This window comes from Balaenoptera physalus, assembly GCF_965194825.1.
Source record: "Balaenoptera physalus genome assembly, chromosome: 21".
Classification (NCBI taxonomy): Eukaryota; Metazoa; Chordata; class Mammalia; order Artiodactyla; family Balaenopteridae; genus Balaenoptera; species Balaenoptera physalus.
Genome location: NC_138902.1, coordinates 45,590,776 through 45,606,051, shown reverse-complemented (window position 1 = coordinate 45,606,051; position 15,276 = coordinate 45,590,776).

Here is a 15,276-nt window from a genome sequence, read left to right as displayed (position 1 = left end):
GGCTTCTGAGTTGTATGGCTTACTTAGGAAGGCTTCTGTACTCCCTACACTTACACAGAAATTCTCTCCTGTATTTTATATTTGCTTCTTGCATTTAGTTGCATTTGCATCTTTTCGACGGACTAGAATTTGTGTATGCTGTGAGGCAAATATCTAATTTCTGTTTAAATGAATTATCAATGCTTCAATCAGTCAATTAGACAAAAAGTCAAGTTAGACTTTAAAATTATCTAAGTTAAAATACAATTCTCAAGTAAACAGGGACCAGTTTCTGGACTTTTCCACCAATCTGTCTTTCCCTCTGCCAGTGGCTTTATATGTTAATAGATCATATGTTAACATAACGTTTTATTAATGTTAACAAATATGTTTAAAATGTTTCATCTATCCTTTTGCACTAACTTTTTCAGGTGAACACTGAACTGACTTCTAGATATTTACTAATTTTTGTGACTATTGCGAATGGGATCTTTCCTTGTTTTTTATTGTTATTTCTGGCTTATGGGAAAGTGACTTTCACATATTTAGACACAACTGATCACAATTCAGAACATGATCATTTCTAGTTTTTCCACTGATTCCTGCATTTTGAAATAACAGTCATTATCATCTGTGATTTTTGTTGTTTCCTTAGTAAAGGCTCTGGAACCAGCCCGCCCGACCCTCACCATGTTCTTATCCTGCCTGATCCCACTTCCCCGCTGCACCTGACCCTAACCTGTCTGCGTTGCTGTAAAACACAGTCTGTTCACAGGGCTGTGATGACAATAAAATGTATTAATATCTGTAAAGCGCCAAGGGCTCTGCCTACTTTATTTTATTTTGGGGTTGTCACTAGACACGTCACATGCTCCCCTCTCTTTCCTAAGGCCTGGACCCCACATGAAAGGGAGAAAAGGTGACCTCGTATCTGGATATGGATTTTGTCACTTCAAGAGCTTTATCATATTAAAATTAATATCTAATACATATTAAACACTATGTGTCAGGAACATTCTAGGTGCGTTCCATAAGAACCACAAATAATATTGACAGCTAACTGTTAAGGAAATAACCGTTAAGGAATAACCATTAAGGCTGTTTTAATTTTAGCACACTGGATATATAAGGAGTATAAGTTCTAGTAGCATTAAAAAAAAGAAAGAGTTACCAATTCTAATAGTATCTTTTCCTTTTCGACCACTTCCCAAAATTATAATTCTCTTTTTCTGTCTAGCAGCTTTGGATGGTTCCTTCACTGATGGAGAAGCTATCCACTGGTACTGAGAGAGAAATGAAAAATATGCCATTTAAGTCACAGGTAATTTAGGAGGGTTTGATCTTCATTGGAAATTAAGATATTTTAAGTTAATAAAAGGTCTTCAATCTGCATTTCTGGGAAGCTAAATTAAAGCATCACACATTTTCAAAAACAGAAAAGCCATTTCATTTGACTAAAAGCTTAGTTTTAAGATGGCAGAAAGTACCTTGATAATTTTCTTTTAAGAAGGAAAGAAAAACAAGCCATTAAAGAGAGATTCTTCCGAGAGAATTAAAACATGTTATATACCTCTGACTTGGCACTCCTTCCATTCTGGAGACCTTTCTTGATAACTGCTTTCATCACAGAATGATTTAAAGTAAAATAAATTGAAATTAGAGTAATTATTTCCCAATGAGTGGCTATTTCCATTTAAAACAAAAAGCCAACTAATTGTTGCTTTTCCCATAAAATTAAATATGAAATCTACATTATGGAATTATACACTTATTTCCCCCTTTGTGTATTCTAATTTCTTCCTCATAAACCTAAGATGCCATCTTGCAGACTGCCCCCGTGGCTACTATTTTGGCAGCAGCAAAGGTCAACTTTATTTATTTCCGCTCTGATCTTTATGATTTCTTTCCTTCTGCTAACTTTGGGTTTTGTTTGTTCTTCTTTCTCTAGTTCCTTTAGGTGTAAGGTTAGATTGTTTACTTGAGATTTGTCTTGTTTCTTTCGGTAGGCTTGTAGAGCTATAAACTTTCCTCTTAGAACTGCTTTTGCTGCATCCCATAGGTTTTGGATCATCGTGTTTTCATTGTAATTTGTCTCTAGGTATTTTTTGATTTCCTCTTTGACTTCTTCAGTGGTCTCTTGGTTATTTAGTAACGTATTGTTTAGCCTCCATGTGTTTGTGTTTTTTATGTTTTTTTCCCTGTAATTGATTTCTAATCTCATAGCATTGTGGTCAGAAAAGATGCTTGATATGATTTCAATTTTCTTAAATTTACTGAGGCTTGATTTGTGACCCAATATATGATCTATCCTGGAGAGTGTTCTGTGCGCACTTGAGAAGAAAGTGTAATCTGCAGTTTTTGGATGGAATCTCCTATAAATATCAATTAAATCTATCTGGTTTATTGCCTCATTTAGAGCTTCTGTTTCCTTATTTATTTTCATTTTGGATGATCTGTCCATTGGTGTAAGTGAGGTGTTAAAGTCCCCCACTATTATTGTGTTACTGTCGATTTCCTCTGTTATAGCTGTTAGCAGTTGCCTTATGTATTGAGGTGCTCCTATGTTGGGTGCATATATATTTATAATTGTTATATCTTCTTCTTGGGTTGATCCCTTGATCATTATGTAGTGTCCTTCCTTGTCTCTTGTAACATTCTTTATTGTAAAGTCTATTTTATCTGATATGAGTATAGCTACTCCAGCTTTCTTTTGATTTCCATTTGCATGGAATATCTTTTTCCATCCCCTCACTTTCAGTTTGTATGTGTCCCTAGGTCTGAAGTGGGTCTCTTGTAGACAACATATATATGGGTCTTGTTTTTGTATCCATTCAGCAAACCTGTGTCTTTTGGTTGGAGCATTTAATCCATTCACATTTAAGGTAATTATCAATATGTATGTTCCTATGACCATTTTCTTAATTGTTTTGGGTTTGTTTTTGTAGGTCCTTTTCTTCTCTTGTGTTTCCCACTTAGACAAGTTCCTTTAGCATTTGTTGTAGAGCTGGCTTGGTGGTGCTATATTCTCTTAGCTTTTGCTTGTCTGTAAAGCTTTTGATTTCTCCATCAAATCTGAATGAGATCCTTGCCGGGTAGAGTAATCTTGGATGTAGGTTCTTCCTTTTCATCACTTGAAGTATATCATGCCACTCCCTTCTGGCTTGTAGAGTTTCTGCTGAGAAAGCTGTTAACCTTATGGGAGTTCCCTTGTATGTTTTTTGTCATTTTTCCCTTGATGCTTTCAGTAATTTTTCTTTGTCTTTAATTTTTGCCAATTTGATTACTATGTGTCTCGGCATGTTTCTCCTTGGGTTTATCCTGTATGGGGCTCGCTGCACTTCCTGGACTTGGGTGGTTATTTCTTTTCCCATGTTAGGGAAATTTTCAACTATAATCTCTTCAAATATTTTCTCTGGTCCTTTCTCTCCTTCTTCTCCTTCTGGGACCCCTATAATGCGAATGTTGTTGTGTTTAATGTTGTACCAGAGGTCTCTTAGGCTGTTTTCATTTCTTTTCATTCTTTTTTCTTTATTCTGTTCCGCAGCAGTGAATTCCACCATTCTGTCTTCCAGGTCACTTATCCGTTCTTCTGCCTCAGTTATTCTGCTATTGATTCCCTCTAGTGTAGTTTTCATTTCCGTTATTGTATTGTTCATCTCTGTTTATTTGTTCTTTAATTCTTCTAAGTCTTTGTTAAACATTTCTTGCATCTTCTTGATCTTTGCCTGCATTCTTATTCCGAGGTCCTAGATCATCTTCACTATCATTATTCTGAATTCTTTTTCTGGAAGGTTGCCTATCTCCACTTCATTTAGTTGTTTTTCTGGGGTTTTATCTTGTTCCTTCATCTGGTATATAGCCCTCTGCCTTTTCATCTTGTCTATCTTTCTGTGAATGTGGTTTTTGTTCCACAGGCTGCAAGATTAGCGCAAAGGTCAACTTTAAACATTTTGCATTTAAAGTGGCTTTGGATACCTTTGGATAGAAAGTACAGTCTGAGCACTGTCCAGACACTTAGATACCTAAAGGGTATCTAAGATATCAAACCAAAGTCCTGATATTCCCTCAAAAGCTGCTCCTCCCATCAGCCCCCTTCTTCTAAGTGATACCACCCAGTTGCACATATAATCATCAACGACTTGTCTCCTTGTTACTATTTCCTTCCTACCTCACATCTAATCTATCTGCAGGTCTTGTTATCTACACCCTTAAAACACAACCTGAATTCAACCACTTTTCACTTGCTGCAAACTTCCAACCTAACCTAGGCCATAAACATCTCTTATTTGGACCACTGTGATAGTGTACTAACTGGTCTCCCTGTTTGTCTTCTTTATCCTCCCAAGTCTATTCTCCATACCAGGTCATCTTATTGAGATACTATTTGGATCATGCCTTTTTCCACTTCAAAACCCTCTACTTGTTTAGAATAATCCACATCTTTACTCTGGCCTTCAAGACTTTACAAGATCAGATCCCTGGCTACCTCCTTGACCTCATGTCATACCACACTCTTCTTCACTCAGTACTCTGCCCAGATTGGCCTCCTTGTTTTTCCTTAAATACTCCACCCACCTACATGCCTGCATACTCATTGCCTCCTTGTCCTGGAATGTGCTTACCCCAGATCTTCCATGGCTTGCTCCTCTCTTCATTCAAGTCTCCATTCAAATGCCACTTCTCCAGTGAAGCTGTCCCCTAACAAACCTATCCAATGGAGTCCTACCTGCCTCCACTCACTCTCCTTACATTATGATATTTCTGCACTTCCTACTATCTAAAATTATATTACTTATCTGTTTACTCATTTCTATCTGAACCCCTTCACTAGAATGTAAGCTCCATGAGGGCAAGACTTTTGTCTGTCTGGTTCACTGCTTTATCCCTAGTGCCTGACCCATATCTGGCACACAGAAGCTATTAAAACAATTGCTTGTGAAACTGACAAATGAATAAAGTACTCCTTGCAAGAATTCAGAGGTTGCACAACAAGGAAATAATGCTCTTGGTGGAAGCAGGCTTAGTATCTAGGTTCACCTCTATTCAGAGTAGAGATAAGAACAATTTAAAGGTATAACTCACTTTAATTAGTACATTATCTGCTAAAAACATAAGGGAAGTGCAACCTTAGAAAAGTACAGTTGACACTTGAACAACATGGGTTTGAACCTCGCGGGTCCATTGACACACGGATATTTTTCAATAAATATGTACTATCGTTCTACACGAGCCAAGGTTGGTTGAATCCACAGATGCGGAACCACTGACTATAAACTTATACCCAGATTTTCAACTGTGTGGGGGGTGGCACCCCAACCCCCAAGCTGTTCAAGGGCCAACTGTATACGATGAGGAAAGTGAAACACATTAAGTTTTAAAAACTGTCAATACGTGAACAAACTCTTTTTGTTTTGCTATGTGTTAATCAATTAAAAAAAAAAGACCACGTATGAACAAGTGGATTTTTTTCTTATATCCAAAGCGACCAGAGTTCTGTTGCTTTCAAGGGCCTTTAGTAAAGCCTTTGCTCCTTCACTGGTGAGGCCACACTGCTGCAGGTCAAGTGCTTTTGATGAAAGACAAAAGGTCACTTGCGAAGTCTATACAAATTTAACATATAAACAACTCTCATTTTCTCACATGTGGAAGAGTCCTGCAGAAGACCAGCCATGGCAGGTTTGTAATTTTGGGTATGGAAAAAAACAGAAATATATACGCACACACATAATGCATAATCCAATTTAAAAATCTCTTCTTGGAATGTTCATTGCAGCTCTATTTACAATAGCCAGGACATGGAAGCAACCTAATTGTCCATCGACAGATGAATGGATAAAGAAGATGTGGCACATATGTACAATGGAATATTACTCAGCCGTAAAAAGAAACGAAATTGAGTTATTTGTAGTCAGGTGGATGGACCTAGAGTCTGTCATACAGAGTGAAGTAAGTCAGAAAGAGAAAAAGAAATACCATATGCTAACAGATATATATGGAATTTTAAAAAATGGTTATGAAGAACCTAGGGGCAGGACAGGAAGAAAGATGCAGGTGTAGAGAATGGACTTGAGGACACGGGGAGGGGGAAGGGTAAGCTGGGATGAAGTGAGAGACTGGCATGGACATATATACACTACCAAATGTAAAACAGCTAGTGAGAAGCAGCAGCACAACACAGGGAGATCAGCTCAGTGCTTTGTGACTGCCTAGAGGGGTGAGATAGGGAGGCTGGGAGGGAAACGTGAGAGGGAGGAGATATGGGGATATATGTAAATGTAGAGCTGATTCACTATGTTACAAAGCAGAAACTACCACACCATTGTAAAGCAATTATACTCCAATAAAGCAAAAAACAAAAACGAAACAAAACAAAAAAAAAAAGCACTTTTTGGATGTGCAATGATAACACTGCCTTTAGTACCAATAAATCATCCAACATGTTCTACAATTACAGACCTGAAGGATAACTGTATATAACCTATGAGAAAAAAACATCACAAAATGAATCTCAGTTCATAATTAGCAAGGGCAGCAGTGGCATGTAAACCTCAGAAGCAAAAACTGGTGGAGCTGAGAAAGTCACTGCATTCTTTTGATCATGATCTTGAGCTTCAAATCACACTTCAAACTATTTAAAAGGGGAAAACGAAAGAGAAGAAATGTAATAACTGTTAGTTTTAGAGCAAAAATGACAAGTCTAGGAGGATACAAATAATAACAAATTCAAAGAATGTGTGACGACACAGTACATACTAAAAACCTATCATGAAAGTATGATGGTCAAGAACTCTCTCAGTAAAAGGTCAGACAAAAACTAGAACAAATCATCATGAATTCTAGTAGTTCTGAGGCTGAACAACCTACTCACTTAAACAAAAGGGATCATCACAAAAGCGCAGGTATTAAAAAATATTACATGAAAGGCAACTATCGTGAGTTATTTTTTTAAGTGCTGTGTGGGGCATCACATTAAAATAGCTGGAGTCTTTCAACACCCCATGACACACAGAAACAGAAGTCAGACATATGGACCTGACAGGATAGGATACAACCGTTACAACCTCTCACTACAGAAGAATGGACACAGGGTATAATTAACCAACTAGCCAAATTAATACAAACAGCCAGTAAACCCAGCAGTAAATCAAAGGAATACAAAATAAAACAAAATGTGGTTATTCACCTATCAGATTGAGCCAAGCCTTTAAAATGTGTATATGCTTTTGATCCAACAACTCTTTTTCTAAGTATTTAACCAAAAGAAATAGTCAGAGATATAGGCAAGGATACATATCAGAGTACTATTTGGAACTGGAAAACTGGACATAGTTTATATACAAGAATGGATAAGCTATGTGTACTGTGGCATATTCATATAATGGAACACTGAACAGTCACAAAAAATGATGCAGTAGATACAAATTTACAGACTTGCTAAATTAACTGAAAAAAGTTATGAAATTTGGAGTAATCCCACTTGCATGAAAAAGGGAGAGGTACTCATTTTTGTAGTTTTACACTTTTTAAAAAGTGCTACAAGCCAGTGTTTGTGTGAGGCAGGCTTCACATCCACTGTTGGGGTGGACTACAAATTGGCATAGCATTTCTGGATGGTAATTTGGCAATGTGTATCAACAGTCTTAAAAAGGTGGAACCATGAAGAACTACAATCCTGCAGCCTGTGGAACAAAAACCACATTCACAGAAAGATAGACAAGATGAAAAGGCAGAGGGCTATGTACCAGTTGAAGGAATAAGCTAAAACCCCAGAAAAACAACGCAATGAAGTGGAGATAGGCAACCTTCCAGAAAAAGAATTCAGAATAATGATAGTGAAGATGATCCAGGACCTCGGAATAAGAATGGAGGCAAAGATCGAGAAGATGCAAGAAATGTTTAACAAAGACTTAGAAGAATTAAAGAACAAACAATCAGAGATGAACAATACAATAACTGAAATGAAAACTACACTAGAAGGAATCAATAGCAGAATAACTGAGGCAGAAGAACGGATAAGTGACCTGGAAGACAGAATGGTGGAATTCACTGCTGCGGAACAGAATAAAGAAAAAAGAATGAAAGGAAATGAAAACAGCCTAAGAGACCTCTGGGACAACATTATATGCAACAACATTCGCATTATAGGGGTCCCAGAAGGAGAAGAAGGACAGAAAGGACCAGAGAAAATATTTGAAGAGATTATAGTCGAAAACTTCCCTAACTTGGGAAAAGAAATAGCTACCCAAGTCCAGGAAGTGCAGTGAGTGCCATACAGGATAAACCCATGGAGAAACATGCCGAGACACATAGTAATCAAATTGGCAAAAATTAAAGACAAAGAAAAATTACTGAAAGCAGCAAGGGAAAAATGACAAATAACATACAAGGGAACTCCCATAAGGTTAACAGCTGATTTCTCAGGAAAAACTCTACAAGCCAGAAGGGAGTGGCATGATATACTTAAAGTGATGAAAGGGAGGAACCTACAACCAAGATTACTCTACCCGGCAAGGATCTCATTCAGATTCGATGGAGAAATCAAAAGCTTTACAGACAAGCAAAAGCTAAGAGAATTCAGCACCACCAAGCCAGCTCTACAACAAATGCTAAAGGAACTTGTCTAAGTGGGAAACACAAGAGAAGAAAAGGACCTACAAAAACAAACCCAAAACAATTAAGAAAATGGTCATAGGAACATACATATTGATAATTACCTTAAATGTGAATGGATTAAATGCTCCAACCAAAAGACACAGGCTTGCTGAATGGATACAAAAGCAAAACACACAAATATGCTGTCTACAAGAGACCCACTTCAGACCTAGGGACACATACAGATTGAGAGTGAGGGGATGGAAAAAGATATTCCATGCAAATGGAAATCAAAAGAAAGTTGGAGTAGCTATACCCTTATCACATAAAGTAGACTTTAAAATAAAGAATGGGGCTTCCCTGGTGGCACAGTGGTTGAGAATCTGCCTGCTAATGAGGGGACACGGGTTCGAGCCCTGGTCTGGGAAGATCCCACATGCCGCGGAGCAACTAGGCCCGTGAGCCACAACTACTGAGCCTGCACGTCTGGAGCCTGTGCTCCGCAACAAGAGAGGCCACGATAGTGAGAGGCCCGTGCATTGCAATGAAGAGTGGCCCCCGCTTGCCCCAACTAGAGGAAGCCCTCGCACAGAAACGAAGATCCAACACAGCCCCCCAAAAATAAATAAATAAATAAATAATAACTAAAGGTGCTAATAATTAAAAAAATAAAAATAATAAAAAGTGTTACAAGAGACAAGGAAGGACACTACATAATGATCAAGGGATCAACCCAAGAAGAAGATATAACAATTATAAATATATATGCACCCAACATAGGAGCACCTCAATACATAAGGCAACTGCTAACAGCTATAACAGAGGAAATCAACAGTAACACAATAATAGTGGGGGACTTTAACACCTCACTTACACCAATGGACAGATCATCCAAAATGAAAATAAATAAGGAAACAGAAGCTCTAAATGAGGCAATAGACCAGATAGATTTAATTGATATTTATAGGAGATTCCATCCAAAAACTGCAGATTACACTTTCTTCTCAAGTGCGCACAGAACACTCTCCAGGATAGATAATATATTGGGTCACAAATCAAGCCTCAGTAAATTTAAGAAAATTGAAATCATATCAAGCATCTTTTCTGACCACAACGCTATGAGATTAGAAATCAATTACATGGAAAAAAACGTAAAAAACACAAACACATGGAGGCTAAACAATACGTTACTAAATAACCAAGAGACCACTGAAGAAATCAAAGAGGAAATCAAAAAATACCTAGAGACAAATGACAATGAAAACACGACAATCCAAAACCTATGTGATGCAGCAAAAGCAGTTCTCAGAGGGAAGTTTATAGCTCTACAAGCCTACCTCAAGAAACAAGAAACATCTCAGGTAAACAATCTAACTTTACACCTAAAGGAACTAGAGAAAGAAGAACAAACAAAACCCAAAGTTAGCAGAAGGTAAGAAATCATAAAGATCAGAGCAGACATAAGTGAAATAGAAACAAAGAAAACAATAGCAAAGATCAATATAACTAAAAGCTGGTTCTTTGAGAAGATAAACAAAATTGATAAACCATTAGCCAGACTCATCAAGAAAAGGAGGGAGAGGACTCAAGTCAATAAAATTAGAAATGAAAAAGGAGAAGTTACAACAGACACCACAGAAATACAAAGCATTCTAAGAGACTACTACAAGCAACTTTATGCCAATAAAATGGACAACCTGTAAGAAATGGACAAATTCTTAGAAAGGTATAACTTTCCAAGACTGAACCAGGAAGAAACAGAAAATATGAAGAGATCAATCACAAGGAATGAAATTGAAACTGTGGTTAAAAATCTTCCAACAAACAAAAGTCCAGGACCAGATGGCTTCACAGGTGAATTCTATCAAACATTTAGAGAAGAGCTAACACCCATCCTTCTCAAACTCTTCCAAAAAACGGCAGAGGAAGGAACACTCCCAAACTCATTCTATGAGGCCACCATCACCCTGATCCCCAAACCAGACAAAGATACTACAAAAAAAGAAAATTACAGACCAATATCACTGATGAATATAGATGCAAAAATCCTCAAGAAAATACTAGCAAACAGAATCCAACAACACATTAAAAGGATCATACACCACGATCAAGTGGGATTTATCCCAGGGATGCAAGGATTCTTCAATATACACAAGTCAATCAATGTGATACACCATATTAACAAATTGAAGAAGAAAAACCATATGATCATCTCAATAGATGCAGAAAAAGCTTTTGACGAAATTCAACACCCAGTTCTGATAAAAACTCTCCAGAAAGTGGGCATAGAGGGAACCTACCTCAACATAATAAAGGCCATATATGACAAACCCACAGCAAACATCATTCTCAATGGTGAAAAACTGAAAGCATTTCCTCCAAGATCAGGAACAAGACAAGGATGTCCACTCTCACCATTATTATTCAACATAATTTTGGAAGTCCTAGCCACGGCAATCAGAGAAGAAAAAGAAATAAAAGGAATACAAGTTGGAAAAGAAGAAGTAAAACTGTCACTGTTTGCAGATGACATGATACTATACATAGAGAATCCTAAAAATGCCACCAGAAAACTACTAGAGCTAATCAATGAATTTGGTAAAGTTGCAGGATACAAAATTAATGCACAGAAATCTCTTGCATTCCTATACCCTAATAATGAAAAATCTGAAAGTGAAATTAAGGAAACACTCCCATTTACCATTGCAACAAAAAGAATAAAATACCTAGGAATAAAGCTACCTAGGGAGACCAAAGACCTGTATGCAGAAAACTATAAGACACTGATGAAAGAAATTAAAGATGTTACCAACAGATGGAGAGATATACCATGTTCTTGGATTGGAAGAATCCATATTGTGAAAATGACTATACTACCCAAAGCAACCTACAGATTCAATGCAATCCCTATCAAATTACCAATTGCATTTTTTTTGGAACTAGGGCAAATCATCTTAAAATGTGTATGGAGACACAGAAGACCCCGAATAGCCAAAGCAGTCTTGAGGGAAAAAAATGGAGCTGGAGGAATCAGACTCCCTGACTTCAGACTATACTACAAAGCTACAGTAATCAAGACAATATGGTGCTGGCACAAAAACAGAAACATAGATCAATGGAACAAGATAGAAAGCCCAGAGATAAACCCACGCACCTATGGTCAACTGATCTATGACAAAGGAGGCAAAGATAGACAATGGAGAAAAGACAGTCTCTTCAATAAGTGGTGCTGGGAAAACTGGACAGCTACATGTAAAAGAATGAAATTAGAACACTTCCTAACACCATACACAAAAATAAACTCAAAATGGATTCGAGACCTAAATGTAAGACCGGAGATTGTAAAACTCTTAGAGGAAAACATAAGAAGAACACTGTTTGACATAAATCACAGCAAGATCTTTTTTGATCCACCTCCTAGAGTAATGGAAATAAAAACAAAAATAAACAAATGGGACCTAATGAAACTTCAAAGCTTTTGAACAGCAAAGGAAACCATAAACAAGATGAAAAGACAACCTTCAGAATGGGAGAAAATATTTGCAAACGAATCAACAGACAAAGGATTAATCTCCAAAATATATAAACAGCTCATGCAGCTCAACATTAAAAAAACCAACCCAATCAAAAAATGGGCAGAAGACCTAAATAGACATTTCTCCAAAGAAGACATACAGATGGCCAAGAAGCACATGAAATGCTGTTCAATATCACTAATTATTAGAGAAATGCAAATCAAAACTACAATGAAGTATCACCTCACACTAGTTAGAATGGGCATCATCAGAAAATCTACAAGCAACCAATACTGGAGAGGGTGTGGAGAAAAGGGAACCCTCTTGCACTGTTTGTGGGAATGTAAATGGATACAGCCACTATGGAGAACAGTATGGAGGTTCCTTAAAAAACTAAAAATAGGATTACCATATGACCCAGCAATCCCAGTACTGGGCATATACCCAGGAAAACCATAATTCAAAAAGACGCATGCACCCCAATGTTCATTGCATCACTATTTACAATAGCCAGGTCATGGAAGCAACCTAAATGCCCATCGACAGATGAATGGATAAAGAAGCTGTGGTTCATATATACAATGGAATATTACTCAGCCATAAAAAGGAACGAAATTGAGTCATATGTTGAGACGTGGATGGAACTAGAGACTGTCATACAGAGTGAAGTAAGTCAGAAAGAGAAAAACAAATATCGTATATTAACGCATGTATGTGGAACCTAGAAAAATGGTACAGATGAACTGGTTTGGAGGGCAGAAGTTGAGACACAGATGTAGAGAACAAAGGTATGGACACCAAGGGGGAAAACTGTGGTGGGGTGGGGATGGTGGTGTGCTGAATTGGGCAATTGGGATTGACATGTATACACTGATGTGTATAAAATTGTTGATTAATAAGAACCTGCAGTATAAACAAACAAACAAACAAAAAAACAACTAATACTAAACTCTCTTTGGGTTATTTGTATGGACATATTTTAATATAATTGTTTCAGATATTACATGAAATTTCTAAAAATCTTGTATGTTCTGGTATAATGTTATAAGTCATAATTCTAGTTATTACTTTAAAATGTATATCTCAGAAATAACTAAATTTCCTTGTCAATTGCATTATTATGAACTTTCATCAAATCTTTAACCTTGGTCATTTTTAAGTCTTTTGTCATTTACAGACAGTTCTGGGTGTACTCTGATGCTTTTGCAAATATGTTCCTATAAAAGGGTTTCATCTTTAAGGAATTCATGGAAAAGACTCTGGCTATTACAGGTTTCTGGTAACTGAGTATACTGCTGAACTGAATGAATAAGCATTTTCAGAACTCTAATGGAAAGCTGATGAATTCATAAAAGTGCTAAGATCAAGATGAAAAAAGATCAAGATGAAAAAAAAAATTAATTACATGGGACTGAGTGAACTGATGAGGATGATTATAATTTTTGTGAGTTTCTGTTTGAATAAGAAAAAAAAAATTCCACAAGGACTCAGAGGCAAAAAATATACAAATCAATTTTCACTGCAAAGTAAAGGAGCTGCTACAGTGGAGGATTACTGGACTGAATGTCAATATTATAACATAGTATGAGTGTGTTTCATGTTTGGTAATTGCAGTCATTGTTGCTTTTGTTGTGGTCATCCATTGGAAAAAAAAAGATTTACATGGAACATGTATTTTAAACTGAAATGAAGAAATTTGGAATATGTAAATTATGTTAACTAATTATATTGGTAGTGCAAAATTTGTGCCTCCTCAGTAAACAGAAAATATTTTCAAGTAAAGTATAAATCAAGTCATATGTTCTTTACCTAATCTATGATTTCAATGATTAAATATCTTTTTTTTAATGACCATGGTTTACGACTTGATGAAAGTTCATAATAATGCAATTGACAAGGAAATTTAGTTATTTCTGAGATATACATTTTAAAGTAATAACTAGAATTATGACTTATAACATTATACCAGAACATATAAGATTTTTAGAAATTTCATGTAATGTCTGAAACATTTATATTAACATATTTCCATACAAATAACCCAAAGAAAGTTTAGTGTTAGTTGTTTTTCTGGTTGGTTGGTTTGGTTTTTTTTTACTACTGAAGTAAAAAAAAAAAAAAAAGGAACGAAGTTCTAAATAGACATTTCTCCGAAGAAGACATACAAATGGCCAAAAAGCACATGAATAGATGCTCAACAGTAATCATTTGATGTTCCAATTACCTGGTCATTGTGGCAAAGACCCCTGGCTCCTGCCCTATCTATTTGGAGCAGTTCCTCAGGGCTATCTGAGAGGCTGCCTCCCGGGCTTGAAGTCCTCAGAGAGTCCACCAAGTAAAACATAATTCTCAACTTTTAGGTTGCGCATTTTTTTCAGTTGACAAGGTAAACCCTTCACAAGTGCATCCATTGTCAGATGTTGCAAACTGATCTAATTTGGCCAACCACCTATCCCTACCTATCTATCTATCTATCTGTCTATCTATCATCTATCTATCTATCTATCATCTATATAGCATCTATTATTTATACATACATATATATTTTAGAACATTTAAAAATAGCTTATATAGACATATAATTTAAAATTTAAAAATAGCTTATATGGCATATAATTTATCACTCGTTTTAAGTGTACAATTCAATGATTTTTAGTAAATTAATTACAGAGTTGTACCACCATTGTCACAATCCAATTTTAGTACATTTCCAACTCCCCAAGAGATAGTTTCCATTCCCATTCCCAGCCGCATGCAACCACTAATCTATTTTAGGTCTCTATAGATTTAGCTTTTTTAGACATTTCATGTAAATGGAATCATACAATATGTGGCTTTGTGTCTAGTTTATTTCACTTAGCATAATATTTTGAAGTTCATCCATGTGGTAGCAAGGATACTCTCCATTCCTTTTTATTGACAAATAGACTGTTGTGAGAATATGACACATTTTGTTTATCTATTCACTAATTGATGAATGTTAAAATTTTTTCGAGTTTTTGTCTATAATGAGTAACTCTGCTATGACCCCATATACAAGTTTTTTGTCGACATAGGTTTTCATTTCTTTTGGGAAGATGCCTAGGAGTAAAATTGCTAGTTCATATGGTAAATTTATGTTGAACTTTTAAAGAAACTGCCAACCTATTTTCCAAAGCAGCTGCACCATTTTACATTCCCACTAATAATG